The sequence below is a fragment of the Schistocerca cancellata genome, chromosome 5 (assembly GCF_023864275.1).
Source record: "Schistocerca cancellata isolate TAMUIC-IGC-003103 chromosome 5, iqSchCanc2.1, whole genome shotgun sequence".
Classification (NCBI taxonomy): Eukaryota; Metazoa; Arthropoda; class Insecta; order Orthoptera; family Acrididae; genus Schistocerca; species Schistocerca cancellata.
Genome location: NC_064630.1, coordinates 564,907,404 through 564,926,702, shown reverse-complemented (window position 1 = coordinate 564,926,702; position 19,299 = coordinate 564,907,404). Strand labels below are relative to the sequence as shown.

The 19,299-nt window shown below is 45.3% G+C and overlaps 1 protein-coding gene across 2 annotated transcripts in view; it reads left to right on the top strand.

Annotated features, from left to right (window-relative positions):
• LOC126188403 (protein GDAP2 homolog) overlaps positions 1–19,299 on the top strand; it is a 1,021,851-nt gene that overhangs the window by 704,267 nt on the left and 298,285 nt on the right. The gene's annotated exons all lie outside the window — the stretch shown is intronic.

Genomic DNA, 19,299 nt, shown 5'->3' with positions numbered 1-19,299 from the left:
CTTCAAGTTAGACAAGTTTCGTTCTTTGTAGTTTTTTCGTTTGGCGCTTATTTCGTGAGATATTTGACCCGGTCATGATCAATGTACCACCCTGCATAGTGTACGTGGTCACACAGCTCTGCGTCAGTCTCCACGGTATAGAAATTCATCTCCCAGAGCAGTGACAATGCCAGAAATGTGACCACGGAGGCCAGTAAAGCAGACAGACACTAGGAAAGAGGGAGGAGTGCCCACGAGGTCTACAAGAAACACGAGTGTTAGGAGCTCTATTTCGTGCCTCAGTAAAGTACCAGCTAGAACTGCTCTGTGCCGGCTTCACGTGAAGTGTGCAGTAATTCGCGTGCCCGCTTGGCGGCGCGACAGTCTCCTCACTCCACCTCCACCTCACACCATGCAGCGAGCCACTCGTGACGTCAGCTCGGCAGCAGCTTAACGCTTAAAAGCGACGCCACTTCACCTTTGCGTCGAGAGGCGCCGACACGGCGTTTTTTTTTTTTTTTTCCTTTTTCTCCCGCCAAGGTTACACACAGCTGCTCAAAAAACATGCAGCGTCGCTGCTCCGCCACCCACCATCTTCCCTGCCGCAGGCACCTGCAGCTTCCGCCTGTACTGAAGGTTACGATGCTGTCTCTTACGTCCGCTTCTGCGCTGAACATACACTGCCTGACAAAAGAAGTGAAGCACTCACCTGAGGGGGACGAAACGAAATTAAACATCGTGGGTTGAGAGGGTACGTGATGGTTAGTTCCGTAATTACAAAATCGACTCAGATTTACAAAGAACTTCGCGGTACAAGCACACTTATCAGTATGACGTTGCACCGCCTGTGGCGTCGATACATGCAGTGGTTCGTCTGGAAAATGTGTCATACAGCCGTTGTGTCGTCTCCTGAGGCAAGCTGGCTTACAAATGTTACAACTGGCCCTTGATATCATGGATACACCCATGTGGACATAGTTTACCTCCGAGCTGGTCTCACATATATTCTATCGAGATATGGCGATCTTTCTGGTCACGGGAGTACCTCATCACGGGGAGACTCCATAGAAACACTTGCCATGTGTGGACGAACATTGTCCTGTTCAAAAATGACACCGTGATACCATCGCATGAGAGGTAAGATATGAGGTCACAGGATGCCTGTGAGATACTCTTGTCCTACACCATTTTGCCAGGCTTAAAACCGCTGTGCCCGTCCAAAACATTGGAAGAATGGGAGCTTTTCCCGGATCACCACAGTACTCGCCAGTGATGGTTAGCCTGGGTAGCGCAGAACCCAGATTCATCGCTAAACACAGTGCAGTGCGGTTCATCACAAATCCAAGCTTCCCGATCATGGAACCACTCTAAAACGAGCCGTTTCTGTTGTTGTACGAGGTGCATTCAAGTTCTAAGGCCTCAGATTTTTTTTCTCTGGACTGGACAGAGTTAGAAACATGCACATTGTTTTAAAATGAGGCCGCGTTCATTGTCAATACGTCCCAGAGATGGCAGCACCGTACAGCAGATGGAATTTTACCGCCAGCGGCGAGAATGAGAACTGTTTTAAATACTTAAAATGGCGACGTTTTCCTTACTTGAACAGCGTGAAATCATTCGTTTTTCTGAATTTGTGTGGTGTGAAACCAATTGAAATTCATCGACAATTGAAGGAGACATGTAGTGATGGAGTTATGGATGTGTCGAAAGTGCGTTTGTGGGTGCGACAGTTTAATGAAGGCGGAACATCGTGTGACAACAAACCGAAACAACCTCGGGCTCGCACAAGCCGGTCTGACGACATGATCGAGAAAGTAGAGAGAATTGTTTTGGGGGATCGCCGAATGACTGTTGAACAGATCGCCTCCAGAGTTGGCATTTCTGTGGGTTCTGTGCACACAATGCTGCATGACGACCTGAAAATGCGAAAAGTGTCATCCAGGTGGCTGCCACAAACGCTGACGGACGACCACACGGCTGCCCAGGTGGCATGTTGCCAAGCAATGTTGACGCGCAACGACAGCATGAATGGGACTTTCTTTCCGTCGGTTGTGACAATGGATAAGACGTGGATGCAATTTTTCAATCCAGAAACAAAGCGCCAGTCAGCTCAGTGGAAGCACACAGATTCACCGCCACCAAAAAAATTTCAGGTAACCGTCAGTGCTGAAAAAATGATGGTGTCCATGTTCTGGGACAGCGAGGGCGTAATCCTTGCCCATTGCGTTCCAAAGGGCACTACGGTAACAGGTGCATCCTACGAAAATGTTTTGAAGAACAAATTCCTTCCTGCACTGCACCAAAAACGTCCGGGAAGGGCTGCGCGTGTGCTGTTTCACCAAGACAACGCACTCGCACATCGAGCTAACGTTACGCAACAGTTTCTTCGTGATAACAACTTTGAAGTGATTCCTCATGCTCCCTACTCACCTGACCTGGCTCCTAGTGACTTTTGGCTTTTTCCAACAATGAAAGACACTCTCCGTGGCCGCACATTCACCAGCCGTGCTGCTATTGCCTCAGCGACTTTCCAGTGGTCAAAACAGACTCCTAAAGAAGCCTTCGCCTCTCCCATGGAATCATGGCGTCAGCGTTGTGAAAAATGTGTACGTCTGCAGGGCGATTACGTCGAGAAGTAACGCCAGTTTCATCGATTTCGGGTGAGTAGTTAATTAGAAAAAAAATAGGAGGTCTTAGAACTTGAATGCAGCTCGTATTAACGGCAGCGTACGCATAGGACAGTAATTCCCTAGTGTAGCAGCCGCTAGTCTCCGACCGATGGTGCAGGACGACACAGAATATTGCTGGGTGTCCATTACTTGTTCTCGGATGGCAGGCGCATATGTGAAGCGGTGACGATGTGCTTGGTGCACTACACTGCGACCGTCTCGTGTTGTGGTCTCAAACTGGTATCTACTTTTCTTACGACTAGTATTGTGGGTTCATTCACCTTTAGGTCGCTCCGCACGGTTATCCCTAGGTATTTTACGACTGTTAAAAGCAAAATGAGGATAATGGAATGTAGTCGAATCAACTCTGGTGATGCTAAGGGAATTAGATTAGGAAATGAGACACTTAAAGTAATAAAGGAGTTTTGCTATTTGGGGAGCAAAATAACTGATGATGGTCGAAGTAGAGAGGATATAAAATGTAGACTGGAAATGGCAAGGAAAGCGTTTCTGAAGAAGAGAAATTTGTTAACACTGAGTATAGATTTAAGCGACAGGAAGTCGTTTCTGAAAGTATTTGTATGGAGTGTAGCCATGTATGGAAGTGAAACGTGGACGATAAATAGTTTGGACAGGAAGAGACTATAAGCTTTCGAAATGTGGTGCTACAGGAGAAAGCTGAAGATTAGATGGGTAGATCACATAACTAATGAGGAGGCATTGAATAGAATTGGGGAGAAGAGGAGTTTCTGGCACAACTTGACTAGAAGAAGGGATCAGTTGGTAGGACATGTTCTGAGGCATCAAGGCATGACCAATTTAGTATTGGAGGGCAGTGTGGAGGGTAAAAATCGTAGAGCAAGACCAAGAGATAAATACACTAAGCAGATTCAGAAGGATGTAGGTTGCAGTAGGTACTGGGAGATGAAGAAGCTTGAACAGGATAGAGTAGCATGGAGAGCTGCATCAAACCAGTCTCCAGACTGAAGACCACAACAACAACACTGTTTTCAGTAACGTAATTGAAACTATCGAATCCCTTCGCCCGTTTATGAACAATAAACCATCGTGTTCATGGTCGACTGCCAGTTCTTGCACTAGTGGTCAGTTTTTTGCAATTCTGCATTTCACTACAGTCTTCTGGTGCTGCATTCTTCCTGTAGACAATAGCTTCATCTCCGAAATTACCGCCGTAATGACCTTTATATCTCACTGTTTCGTACCTTTAAGAAAGAGGTGTTGAGTACCGCAATAATAGTGACAGTCACTACTTAGATAAACAAGTCTCTTGCGTGCCAGTATGTCGCACCGCTGTGACGACAGCCCGGATGCCACACAGTCCGTACAGAACTGACCTAAATCACCACCACTGCGAGCACGACATCCATAGAGAACCCAAATATGTACTGCTAGAAGTAGTGTAGAATGTCACGTGATGACGGTACGACCGGAAGAGTTTACCACGAGACGAACTGCGTACGCCAAGGTTTTTTCTTTATTATTGTATCGTTCGTACCTCTCCATAGGAACGGGAATGGTCTGTCGGTGCTAATGGTTTAAAGTACATGTAATGGATATAATAGAATGTAAAGGTGCGACATTAACATGTGTTTTAATATTATTAAAAAGATTACTTTCGTTAATGCCATTGGAAGAAATAACTATTGACTATTTTGTATTGTAAATAAAAATAACAAAAATATGGATCAGTAAGGGGGAACAACTTGAAAAGATGCTCTGTACCTACATTGAAATGGGAAAGACTTACACGGCGAAAGGACAGAGTTAAGTAAAGGGATGTTAAAAGTTCTCCATTGTTGCAGGACGCGGGTATAAAAATCAGGATCAGGTGGTTTGTAATTTGGACATGAGGGTAGCTGGGGGCAATGCATTGTCGAAGCTGTCATATGTTCTCAGGTGATTCATGTGAAAAGTTTTCCGATGGACTGTGTCCGCACGATGGAAATTAACAGTCTTTAAACGCGGAATAGTAGTTGGAGCTAGAACCATGAGACATTCCATTTCGGAAGTCGTTAGGGAATTCAATATTCCGAAATCCACAAAATTGAAAATTTGTGGTAAGGACTATGGGACCAAACTGCTGAGGTCATTGGTCCCTAGGCTTACGCATTACCTAATCTAATTAAAACTAACTTACGCTTAAGTCAACATACACCCCGTATGCCCGAGGGAGGACTGGAAACTCCCAGGGGGGAGCCGCGCGAACCGCGACAAGACGCCTAGACCGCACGGCCACCCTGCGCGGCCCGAGATCCACAGTGTCAAGACTGCCGAGAGCACCAGATTTCAGACATAACCTCTCACCACGGACAACGCAGTTGCCGACGACCTCCACTTAACGACCGAGTACAGCGGCGTTTGCGTAAAGTTGTCAGTGCTAACAGACAAGCAACACTGCGTGAAATACTGGCAGAAACCAATGCAGAACGTACGACGAACGTATCCTTTAGGACAGTGCGGCGAAATTTGGCGATAATGGGCTATGGCAGCAGATGACCGACGTTGGTGCCTTTGCATGACATCGCCTGCAGCACCTCTCCTGGGCTAGTGACCATATCGATTGGACCCGAGACGACTGGTAAACCGTGTCCTGGTGAGGTGAGTCCCAATTCCTGTCGGTAATAGCTGATGGTAGGGTTCAAGTGTGATGCAGATCTCACGAAGCCATAGACCCCAGTTGTCAACAAGGAACAGTGCAAACTGGAGGTGGCTCCATAATGGTGTGGGCTGTGTTTACAGGGAATGGACTGTATCTGGTCCAACTGAAGCGATCATTGGCTGGAAAAAATAGTTATGTTCGGTTGCATGGAGACCTTGTACAGCCATTCATGGATTCCATACTTATGGATGACAATGGGTCATGTCACTGGGCCACAATTGTTCCCGATTGGCTTGAACAACACCCTGTGCAATTCGAGAGAATGGTTTGGCTACCCAGATCGCCCGACATGAGTCCCATTGAACATTTATGGGACATAATCGAGAAATAAGTTAGTGCACAAAATCCTGCACCGCCAACACCTTCGCAGTTATGGACAACTGTAGAGGCAGCATGGCTCAGTATTTCTGCACGGAACTTCCAACAGCTTGTTGAGTCCATGCCGCGTACAGTTACTGCACTACCTCGGACAAAAGCAGGTCCAACACGACAATGGGAGGTATCCCATGACTTTTGTCACCTCAGTGTAAAAGTAGAGGCGGATTTCTTCGTGTCGTGGAGAGAGTCGGTTGAAGTTTCGTTGTGATAGGTTACGGAGTGTGTGTGTACTTGTGTAGCTGTAATAGGTGCGGCAGCGTAACAGAATTGGAAATTAGAGGGACGCAGGTGCCATGCACGGACTGCGCGGCACCTTCCGTCGGAGGTTCGAGTCCTCCCTCGGGCATGGATGTGTGTGTGTGTGTGTGTGTGTGTGTGTGTGTGTGTGTGTGTGTGTGTTGTTCTTAGCATAGGTTAGTTTAAGTAGTGTGTAAGTCTAGGGACCGATGACCTAAGCAGTTTTGTCCCTTAGGAATTCACATACATTTCAACATTTTTGGAATGCAGGTGGCGATATTTGATTCATTGGCAGCATACTAGCAAGACAGTCAGTCTACAATGAAGGATGCTTACAAAACACCTTGACGTTACCAGGTACCGCAGTTTTTTTGACTACGTAAAATAGCCATGGTGACAAATGTTAAAAATTTTGCAGCTCGTACGGTGGTATTTGATAAGTCCTGTGGGACTAATGTAATCGGATAATTATTATTATTTTTATTATGAGACACGCTTAGTGCAATGCATTCTCGTTAAAAATTCGGATTCAGTGTGATATTAATTACGAGATACGCTCAGTACACTGCTTCCCCGTATTCATCAGTCAGAACATATTAGAACAAATCACTAATTATAAATTATTTTTCTTAAAAAAATATAATCGTGACCTTGCGTTTTAAAATTGGTGTGCATCTGACTGTTTAGCTTCGATAATGTTTTTGCTTGACCTGCCTTTTCTTTGACGAATTGCCTTGCCGCAGTGGTAACACGGGGCCCAGTCAGGTCGCCAGAGCTAAGCGCTGTCGGACTGGGCTAGCACTTGGATGGCTGACCATCCGGTCTGCCGAGCGCTGTTGGCAAGCGGGGTGCACTTAGCCCTTGTTAGGCAAAACTGAGGAGCTACTTGATTGAGAAGTAGCGGCTCCGGTCTCGTAAACTGACATACGACCGGGAGATCTGTGGTCTGAGGATGACACGGCGGCCGGTCGGTACCGTTGTGCCTTCGTGGCCTGTTCGGGCGGAATTTAGTTTAGTTTTATATTTTCTTTGACTCTTTGAAACTGTAGAAGCAGCTATCGATTCTGAAATCGCAGTGGTAGTGATTACTGTAAGTTTGCCTAACTACTGAACGACTGAATGAAAGAAAAATAAGAGGTAGCCATACTTTCAATCTACCAAACAAAAACAGTCTTTTTCCTCTTCACACGTTGTCCTTCTAGCTATCATCAAAAATCTCTTAATATGAATCTACATCAATATTCTGTCAGTCCTAGTCAAACACCACGTGTGACTTGAATTAAAACACGTTCCTTTACTATATTCCAGCGTCTTAAGATGGAAGCATACAACACTATACGTTAAAAAATGTCCAGTGCCTGCCTCAGACCTCATATTCTCGACGAAACTTACGTAGACCATTCCTATAAAGACAAAGAAGCTTATTGTAACACTTTACACTGATCACGGTAATAACAGCGTTCGCTGTTAGTGGCCGGAAATTACTTGCGTGATATCTTTATCTCCCGCCAGCATCTGTGGTACAGGTTCTCTCTGGTAGGTGGCTCTGCTGTCGGTAGATCTCGCTCAGGCCGCGTACGATGTATGTATCATGACACTTACACCCGCTATTACGCTTATAAGATCTAAGTTTATCCTTTTCAAAATTCTTTTAAAAAAATTGGCGGCTCGACATTCTGAATGAAAGAAATGTGTAGAAAAACAAAATTCTCACCGTAACTGGGAGGACAAACTGGTATCTTACATCGCTCAGCTTACAAATGCCATACGAAATGGGACTCTCAGTGGATACTCCACATGTTCCTAGAAGACCAGCACGAGTGGTCACGTGTTTGTTTCACCCGAGGGAGAGCGTCACGAAGACACAGGAAAAGATTAACCAGCTGGGTCAAGGCGTGGCGACTCAAGGAAGGACTGATCTCGGTGGTCGATGACGCACTATCTACAACGCCACACCGCGTTACCGATTGTCCAGCAGTTATTGAAGACTGCCGAGTCGCGGTGGCACCCACTGCACCAGAGGCCTGACTGAGCGTCGGAATTACAACAGACATCCAGTGCTCTCCATACACTTTGTCCACCCTTCGATAAATTTCCCTTCCCTGAACTCCTTCCTCTGCAAAGAAACGCACAGCACTCCTTTGCTTTACAGTCGGAGATAAAAACAGCAAACAGTAGCGTATCAATCTGGATTTTGTTGCAGATCCAGCTAGATTTGCTATAGTATAGCCATCATCAGTGCTAAAAGAAAGAAGAAGCACACAAACTAGACACTTTGAATTGATTGTACCAAGAAGCGTTAAGCAGTTGTACAAACTGAAGATTGCATGGTGAGACAAACATACCGTCTAGTAGCGAGTCAAACAGACTCAGAAAGCATGTACGAGGGTTAGAACTTAAATAGTGGCAACAATTTATTTACAGCTCTTACAAAATAGATACGTGTTTCAAAGTTTTACTGACCTTCAAAATAGTCACCAGCATTGTGAATAACCTGTTTCCAGCGATGTGGAAATCGTAGGATACTCTTAGCAGTGCCAGTTGTGTTGACAGTTCGAGCGGCGCGGTCTATTGCCCGACGAATTTGTAGCAGTTCTGAAGCGAATGCCGTGAAGTGTTTCCTTCAGTTTAGAAATTGAGTTGAACTCGCGAGGGCTTAACTCAGGGGAGTGCGGCAGGTGGTATAGCACTTGGCAGCCCCATCAGTCAAGCAAATCAGTAACAGCTTGCACTGAAAGTGCTTGATCATTGTCCTGCAAAATGATGATCAGGTCCTGCAGAAAGTGTCATCACTTCTGTCTCTAAGCTGGTCGTAGGTTGTGTTCAAAGAATGAACGGCATCTAAGAAGGCTGCTCTTGTTCTTTATACAGAGCAGCAACAGCAGAGGGCCTGTAACAGTAGGTGAACGCCAAATATTACTCCTGTTTTACTCGACGACTTTCTGTTAATTACTACGAAATATGACCTCTATGACAGGAACTCACGAATCCAGTCGCACAACTGAAGGAATACTCCATAGGCATGCAGCTTGATTAGAAACGCTATCTGCTTAGTGAGAAATAACGTGAACAGAGCTTGTCCATGTTTGATGCTATATTTAACTATAATTAAAGGTTTTAAGAAAACAGATGTAAAATTTATTTTGAAACGTCGTTTACTGTATATATAAAAAACTGCATGTCAACAACATTGGTAATAAAATTACTGGATTGCAGCCTACCGGCTACTAAGATAAAGTGACGTACGCTATAACTTATTATAAGAGGTTAACAACTTTATTTAGTAAATAATGGCTTAGCTTAATGTTATTTACATTGTAACTGAAGCTATTGCCAATAATTAGGGGGAAAACCTTGTAATATTTGCCATCGGTGAAATTGTTCTCGTTTCAGAACTTGTCGAGGATTACTATATAGAGAGGAAAATAAAGCCAGAACTGTGTTCCTGCCGGTCATGGCTTTACCGACTAACAAAAAGCTACGTATTTAAAAGTAAGTAGCTTCCACAATTGGGAGCCTCTCGTCGCTACCTGCTTACTGAGCGCGGTAGTGAGAGAAGATCTCAGATATCTCAGATGGCACAAAAATTCCATCTCCTCCAGCAAATCCATAAGCCCGCCCTTCTCCCTCTATGAAACATCTTTAATATGCGGGGCCATGATTGGAACGTTATACTCGTTTCGATTAGATGGACAGCGACATTACATATTTCGGCCACATCCTTCCTCACCAAAGCAACGTCTCCAGCAAACTTGATTTTCAGACGCATTCCAGCCACAGTAACAACAGCCACAGTTTGCATAATCTGTCCTGTAAACTCCTGATTCATCATCAATGTTCCTTTCGTCCACACTGTTGGTTAAGATACGACCAATGCTATTCATAGGAGAAAAAGATACTTTAACTTAATGATACGTATAAATAAGTACAGTCTAATCAATTTTTAACAATGTTCATACAAAGGCGTTTCTGACAGACGCGGTACCTAGTAAGCAGAAACCACTGTATTGCCCAAATCGTCATGTTTAACACAACATTTTGAGCTATATGCTGCCAGTGAGCTCGCATATCTTCGATCGAAGTTCACTGAGAGCGACATTATCCGTTCTCGCCGCGCTCTCACTGGTCGCACAGATTTCCGATGTACTGAGCGCTCATCATGTTCATTGGACGCACGATCACCATTACACTCACCAGCCCACTTCTCACTTGTAGCAAATGAGTAGAAAGAACCATTTAATGTTGAATCTTGCTTGTGTTTTATATTCATCAATACTGAAGTTCTTAAAATAAATATTTTTTCACTTCTAGTAATTCACTATAATACGTTATTCACGTATTTAGATACTGACAACTTTTACGCAAGAGACACAACCAAGTATGAAAACGTAGTGTGTCATCTATATAGCAGTAATTTGCGAAGTCCATAGAATTTCGCACACGTTCATGCTTTCATTTTAGAACGGCCCTCGTCCAGACAGTGTAGCAGTCTGAATGTGAGAGGTGTAACGTGTGTTCCTTGTACCTGCCGGCGTAATGAGCTACTCTACGGCCTGGTAACGCCGCCTTGGCGCGACCGCAGCGCAGCCATCTCCAGTCGAGGCACGCCGCGCACGCAGGAACGCATCACTCGTACCGTTGCTCCGTGCGCGGAATACGTTCGCAGGCAGCGCCGCGCCTCGGCACGGAGCCAAACTACCGAGAACCCACCCAGCGGCCAACAGCTACGTACGCGTGGCCTTGAGTGACGGTTATGCAAACAAATTAGTACTGAGTGACTAACACGTGTAGCGTTCATGAATAATGAGGTCAGTGAACGATGTTCCTATGTTTAATTCCATTTCTTCATGCCATGTAAGAGGGATCACCGTTGGCACAACTAGACGCAAGACGTGCATTCGCCAGTTGATATAAACACAGGAAAAATATAGATCTACGTGGAAGTCCGGGGTAATAACGATAGTTGAAGACTTCCAAAATAATATCTTAGAAATTCTGATGGTAGCACGGGTAAAATACGGGGAGCAAAAAGTTTTTCACCACTTGTACAGAAATCAGACTGCGGTTAAATGAGTCGAAGCGCATGAAAGAGAGGCAGTAGTTGAGATTCGAGTAAGGCAGTGTTGTAGCCTCTCCTTGATGTCATTGAATGAGCACATTGGGTAAGCAGTGATGGAAAGCAAGGGGAGATGTGGAAAGGGAATTAAAGTTCAGGGAGAAGAAATAACAGCCTTACAGTTTGCTGATGACATTGTAATTCTGTCAGAGACGGCAAAAGACTTGATAAAGCAGTTTAACGGAGTGTATTGTGTATTAGAAAGAGGCTGTCACATGGATATCAACAGTAAAACTAGGATAACTCAGTGTAGTCGAATTAAATCAGATGATGATGAGGGAATTAGATTAGGAAATTTTGGAAATTTGTGGTAAGTTCCTATGTGACCAGAGTGCTTAGCTCATCGGTCCCTAGGCTTACACACTACTTAATCTAACTTAAATTTGCGCTAAGGACAACAAACACACACACACACACACACACACACACACACACACACACACACACACCCATGCCCGAGGGGGACTTGAACTTCAGACGGGGTTAGCTGCGCGAATCGTGACAAGGTCCCCCGGACCGCGTACCTTTAGATTAGGAAATGAGACATTAAAAATAATAGGTGTTTTTTGATATTTGGACATCAAAATAATTGACGATGGCCAAAGTACCGGGGATATAAAATGTAGAACGGCAATAGCAAAAAAGAACGTTTCTGGAAAAGGGAGATTTGCTAACACCGATTATAGGTTTAACTGTTGAAAAGTATTTTCGAAAGGTATTTGTCTGGAATGTAACCTTGAACAGGATTGAAACGTGGGCTTTAAACAGTTCCGACAAGAAGAAAATAGAAGGTTTTAGAATTTCGTGCTTCAGAAGTATGCCGAAGCTTAGAAGGGTAGATCGGTTAATAAGGTGTAACTGACTCGATTTGCGGTGAAAAGAAATTTGAGAAACTGCATAACTAAAAGAATGGATCAACTGATAGGAAACATTCTGAGACATCAAGAAATCGTCAATTTGACAATGGAAGGAAATGTGTATGGGGGGGGGGGGAGTGGAAGAGGGGAGGGTAAAAATTTTAGATGGAGAGCAAGGCATGAATACCGTAAGCAGGTTCAGATTGATTCGTGTTGGAGCAGATATGCAGAAATGGAAGCTTGCACAGGATAGATTATCGTTGAGTGCTGTAGCAAGTCAGTCTTCTGACTGAAAACTGCGACAAACACAAGTTTGTCGTAACTCACTTAAATCGTCTTCGTGTTTCACAGCTTTGATAAGGCATTATTATGTATACCGCCATATATGTATACCACTCCTATACGACAGGCTAGCATATTATATGTGGTGTACACCGTTTTAAGCATGAGAGATGATGTCGAAACAGTAAAAACTAGTTGCAGCAGAATAAATTTTAACAGCAGATTTTGTGGTGGTGTGTATAAAAATTCCCTTAATTCATTTGCATCAAGTAGGGGCCTCGTTTCATACACGAAGTTCTCCGTAATGCCAAGGCCAAATGAAAACAGCAACGTGGTAAAAATGATCCTCCCCTTTTGTGCATTAGCGTCATTGTTGTGCAAGAGCCGGCCGCTGTGGACGAGCGGTTCTAGCCGCTTCAGTCCAGAACCGCGCTACGGTCGCAGGTTCGAATCCTGCCTCGGGCATGGATGTGTGTGAGGTCCTTAGGTTAGTTAGGTTTAAGAATTTCAAAGTCTAGGGGACTGATGACCTCAGACGTTAAGTCCCATAGTGCTTAGAGCCATTTGAACCATTTGTTGTGCAAGACGTCCATGTCGGAAAGACGCTCTACCACTATTAGCATCAGGCGCGCACAGGAAACGGAAACCTCGATAGTAGCTCATTTTGTTTTACCGATGCTGTAGCCATCTCCCACAGTCACTGATAAGAATAGTGGGATCAACAAAATGATCTATACTTCAATACATGATTTCTCAGTTGTTATACAGTATCCGATCGAAAGTATCTGGACCCTATTAGTGGAAGTTAATATGGGGTGTTTCCACCCTTTGCCTTACGACGCCTTGAATTCTGCTGGGGACACTTTCAACGATATTTCTGTATGTCTGTGGAGGAATGGCAACCCGTTCCTCCTCAAGAACCGAAACGAGAGGAGGTAATCATGTTGGATGCTGGGGCCTGGAGCGAAGTCGCCGTTCCAACTTATCGCAAAGGTGTTCCGTTTGCTTCAGATCTAGATCCTGCGCAGGACACACCATTTCAGGAATGTTACTGTCGACAAACCGTTGTCTCACAGACGCTATCTTACGACAGGGTGCATTGTGATACCGATACAATTAATCTTCGTCTGTGAACTAATCCTCTACTGTATACAGTACACAAAGTGCTGTAAGATTTGTTCATATCCTTCTGCATTTGTCGTTTTCCTAAGCGCAATAAAGGGACCACACCATTAATACGAAAAACACACCCATACCGAACCACTTTGGATTCCGTAGAAATGTTGGAACACGTGAGGCAATACTGACCCTACGACTTACTTTAAAAGATAGATTAAGGAAAGGCAAACCTACGTTTCTAGCATTTGTAAACTTAGAGAAAGCTTTTGACAATGTTAACTGGAATACTCTCTTTCAAATTGTGAAGGTGGCAGTGGTAAAATACAAGGAGCGAAAGGCGATTTACAATTTGTACAGAAAGCAGATGGCAGTTATAAGAGTCGAGGGGCATGAAAGGGAAGCAGTGATTGGGAAGGGAGTAAGACAGGGTTGTAGCCTATCCCCGATGTTATTCAATCTGTATATTGAGTAAGCAGTAAAGGAAACAAAAGAAAAATTTGGAGTAGGAATAAAAATCCATGGAGAAGAAATAAAAACTTTGAGGTTCGCCGATGACATTGTAATTGTGTCAGAGACAGCAAAGGACTTGGAAGAGCAGTTGAACGGAATGGACAGTGTCTTGAAAGGAGGGTATAAGATGAACATCATCAAACGCAAAACGAGGATAATGGAATATAGTCGAATTAAGTCGGGTGATGCTGAGGGAATTAGATTGGAAATGAGACACTTAAAGTAGTAAAGGAGTTTTGCTATTTGTGGAGCAAAATAACTGACGATGGTCGAAGTAGAGAGGATATAAAATGTAGACTGGCAATGGCAAGGAAAGCGTTTCTCAAGAAGAGAAATTTGTTAACATTGAGTATAGATTTAAGTGTCATGAAGTCGTTTCTGAAAGTATTTGTATGGAGTGTAGCCATGTATGGAAGTGAAACATGGACGATAAATAGTTTAGACAAGAAGAGAATAGATGCTTTCGAAATGTGGTGCTACAAAATAATGCTGAAGATTAGATGGTTAGACCACATAACTAATGGGGAGGTGTTGAATAGAATTGGGGAGAAGAGAAACTTGTGGCACAACTTGACTAGAAGAAGGGATCGGTTGGTAGGGCATATTCTGCGGCATCAAGGGATGACCAATTTAGTATTGGAGGGCAGCGTGGAGGGTAAAAATCGTAGGGGGAGACCAAGAGATGAATACACTAAGCAGATTCAGAAGGATGTAGGTTGCAGATGGGAGATGAAGCTTGCACAGGATAGAGTAGCACCGAGAGCTGCACCAAACCAGTCTCTGGACTGATGACCACAACAACAACCACCGAACCACTACCTCCTGCATACCTCACTGTGGACTCTGCACATCGTAATGTTCTCCAGGAATACCCCAAACCCAAATCCTTCCACCGGATTGCTACGTAGCATAACGTAGTTCGTAAGTCTAAATCACTCGTTTCCAATCATCCACTGTCCAGACCGTCGATCTCTACGCCATCTCAAGTATCGCTTAGCATCGACTGGAGAAACGTGTGGATCAAGAGAAGCCTCTCGACCATGGTATCCGATTCCTTTCAACTCCCTGGTGTTAGTCGACCGCTGGTAGTCACGAATAATTCAGATCGCTGATGTTTTACAACCGCTGTCCGCAATGCTCAACGATTCAACTCTGTTCATGAGGTCTTCCGTGGCTTACTTTAGCTGTGGTTGTTCCTTCCCTTTTCCACTTCACAGTCAACTCCGTCGGCTATAGAAGTGTTCAAATGTCTGTGATGAATTTGCACTCTGGTGACATCCAACGACTAGGACGTTCCATATCACTGACATCTCCTGACTCTTAATTGTTGTTAGTGCTTCTCCTTGACAACGCACTGCTTCCACCTCCTTTTATAGTTACAAGTCTACCTCTCGTGATATTTAGTGATAAATCCCGCGTTGCACATGCGTCCATAAATTTTTGATCAGATAGTCTGTTTACGCGAACATAGAGGTTTGTCTCACACTTACCTCGGAACCTAATACATAATTAAATTAATTAAACAAGGGCTGTTTCTGTAACTTCTATTACACGAATTTCCCCTTGCCGTGCGAACTACATTGCAGCTTTGTGGTCGCGTATTTTCGGCTCAGCGCGAAGCGGGCCGGTTTATCATGCATGTTTCAGCCGTCGGACAGCGGCGGCTCATGTCGTCAGCGGAGGACCGCCGTGACGTCACCGGGGAACTGGACAGGTCCTGACGTCACAGCTGCGGCGTAGCTGCACGTCCGCCGCGCGGCCCGCTTTGCATTCCTTTGTTTTCGGTAGCCTCCTGCGCGTACGGAAATGTGCACAACGCCGACGGGATTTACTTCACGTAAACGAACTAGCAGAATAATTTGGAATGTGGATAGTGCGTTTCCAAGCATGCTCTTTTTATTTGGCACTAGTGACACACGGATCGAATAACATAGTTTAAAGAAGAGGAAAATAGAAGGTTACAAATAACACTAGCCAACAGTGAAAATGTAACTGGGATAAAATAAATGTTTCTTAACTGTGTAGGTGACGGTGTTAACGTAAACGACAATGAAAAATCGAATCCGCTCTTGTTTCCAAGTTAAAGTCAATCCTTTCCTACATAGACTTCGAAATCCCACTGATAATATCCAGAGTGACGTAGTTTCAGGCAACTATAGCTGTGTATAGTTTGTCGCTATTTTTAGCCCTGGCTCGTAGGTACAAGGGGAAGGGGAAGAGGGAGGGAGGAGCGGAGCATGTTTTATTTAAGCGAAGTTTCAGTCTGTTACATGCTCTCTTTTGTTCGTGTACTGGAAGGACGTGTTACTGAACTGTAGTTAGTGTGTATTGGCATTTTAATTCGTGTGATTCAATACGCTTAGCAAATGCGTGAACAGTGCTAACTGTTTTTGCTACATTTGCGGACAGGCTACATCGAAATCGCGAAGGAGGTTAATAAAATGGTTCAAATGGCTCTGAGCACTATGGGACTCAACTTCTGAGGTCATTAGTCCCGTAGAACTTAGAACTAGTTAAACCTAACTAACCTAAGGACATCACACACATCCATGCCCGAGGCAGGATTCGAACCTGCGACCGTAGCGGTCTCGCGGTTCCAGACTGCAGCGCCTAGAACCGCACGGCCACTTCCGCCGGCTGGAGGTCAATAACGCCACATATTAGGAAGACGTAACGCCTGTACTTTAGCTGTGAAATCGGTGACCAGGACAAGCCGCGGACTCCTCATGTATATTTCATATCTTGTGTCTAGAGACTTTGTACGTAGTTGAATCGTAAAAGATCTTTCATGGGCTTTGCTGTACCCATGATCTGTGAGAACCATCAAACCACGTGAATGAGTGTTACTTTTATATGACAACTCCATTAACACATGGTATTTCTAAGAAGAAAAAGTTTTCCTTGACAAATACTAACATACCGTCGGCCATGCAACCAGTGCGTCACGGAGACGCACTGCGTTTTGCTGTACCACCTGATTGCGCTTGTGACGAGGGCGATAGTGAAACTAGTGCTACACCGTCACTTTAAAAACCCAGGTCTTCGAAAAATCATGATTTTGTGTGTGACGATGAGTCAATCATTTGAATGGCTCTCTCAATGCTCTGCACGGAGCACTTGTCGAACCCAAGGACATAATTCTCCTCTTCATATAAAATTGAGTCTAATGATAAGTTTTGTTAAGGCCAAAGACGAAACTGAGGAAGTACACTCCTGGAAACTGAAATAAGAACACCGTGAATTCATTGTCCCAGGAAGGGGAAACTTTATTGACACATTCCTGGGGTCAGATACATCACATGATCACACTGACAGAACCACAGGCACATAGACACAGGCAACAGAGCATGCACAATGTCGGCACTAGTACAGTGTATATCCACCTTTCGCAGCAATGCAGGCTGCTATTCTCCCATGGAGACGATCGTAGAGATGCTGGATGTAGTCCTGTGGAACGGCTTGCCATGCCATTTCCACCTGGCGCCTCAGTTGGACCAGCGTTCGTGCTGGACGTGCAGACCGCGTGAGACGACGCTTCATCCAGTCCCAAACATGCTCAATGGGGGACAGATCCGGAGATCTTGCTGGCCAGGGTAGTTGACTTACACCTTCTAGAGCACGTTGGGTGGCACGGGATACATGCGGACGTGCATTGTCCTGTTGGAACAGCAAGTTCCCTTGCCGGTCTAGGAATGGTAGAACGATGGGTTCGATGACGGTTTGGATGTACCGTGCACTATTCAGTGTCCCCTCGACGATCACCAGTGGTGTACGGCCAGTGTAGGAGATCGCTCCCCACACCATGATGCCGGGTGTTGGCCCTGTGTGCCTCGGTCGTATGCAGTCCTGATTGTGGCGCTCACCTGCACGGCGCCAAACACGCATACGACCATCATTGGCACCAAGGCAGAAGCGACTCTCATCGCTGAAGACGACACGTCTCCATTCGTCCCTCCATTCACGCCTGTCGCGACACCACTGGAGGCGGGCTGCACGATGTTGGGGCGTGAGCGGAAGACGGCCTAACGGTGTGCGGGACCGTAGCCCAGCTTCATGGAGACGGTTGCGAATGGTCCTCGCCGATACCCCAGGAGCAACAGTGTCCCTAATTTGCTGGGAAGTGGCGGTGCGGTCCCCTACGGCACTGCGTAGGATCCTACGGTCTTGGCGTGCATCCGTGCGTCGCTGCGGTCCGGTCCCAGGTCGACGGGCACGTGCACCTTCCGCCGACCACTGGCGACAACATCGATGTACTGTGGAGACCTCACGCCCCACGTGTTGAGCAATTCGGCGGTACGTCCACCCGGCCTCCCGCATGCCCACTATACGCCCTCGCTCAAAGTCCGTCAACTGCACATACGGTTCACGTCCACGCTGTCGCGGCATGCTACCAGTGTTAAAGACTGCGATGGAGCTCCGTATGCCACGGCAAACTGGCTGACACTGACGGCGGCGGTGCACAAATGCTGCGCAGCTAGCGCCATTCGACGGCCAACACCGCGGTTCCTGGTGTGTCCGCTGTGCCGCGCGTGTGATCATTGCTTGTACAGCCCTCTCGCAGTGTCCGGAGCAAGTATGGTGGGTCTGACACACCGGTGTCAATGTGTTCTTTTTTCCATTTCCAGGAGTGTATTTCTCTATTTGTGCGAGAAATTTCCACGTCTTAGAGAGACGAAAATAAAAGAGCTAATTTCCATGGGTCTCCATATAAGAAAACTGTACAAAGATAAACATTTCCAGGGTATCCTTACAGATGATGAAAAGTTAGCTTGGGATGCCCTTGTTCAAGTGTCAACAAACTTTCTAGAAAATAAGAGTGCAGAAAACTATAAGGATTTTGTGGCAAGTCTTCTGCATTGCTCCAATAGACTGCCTTGCAGCATGTCCTTAAAGCTACATTTCCTAGATTCCCACTTGTTCTTCCCTGAGAGCTGTGGTACTGTAACCGAGGAGCATGGAGAAAGTTTCCACCAGCAAATTTCGGACATGGAAAAGAGGTGGCAGAGAAAGTGCAGTGCATCATTGTTAGCCTCTTTCTGCTGGACGCTAATCAGGGAATCACCAGCAGAATTAATCCAGTCGCGTCCTCAGTACATTCCTCCGAGGGATAACACCAGGTAAGCTTGTATAGACATAAGCTTACACAGGCAATAATGTAAAGTTACCATAACTTCAAAACGAGAGCTAATCTTGCATTTTCACCAGCAATTTCGTTGTCAGTTTACCCGAAAACATAAAGTTTTTATGCCAGTTACAGAGAAAAGGTAAAATTTTGTTGCTAGTATAATATAGGGGAATGCAGCCGGGTAGCGTCCCCGATGATTGCTGATTTTTCGACAAGTAAACGCCCCACTATTTTCAAGGCAAAAACGACAGTTTTATCCCCTTCACAGCGGCCTCTTGTACCTGTTTTGCCATGAAAATGACGGACTGTTCACATGCCGCCGATTATCGAGGACGCTACCTGTCTGC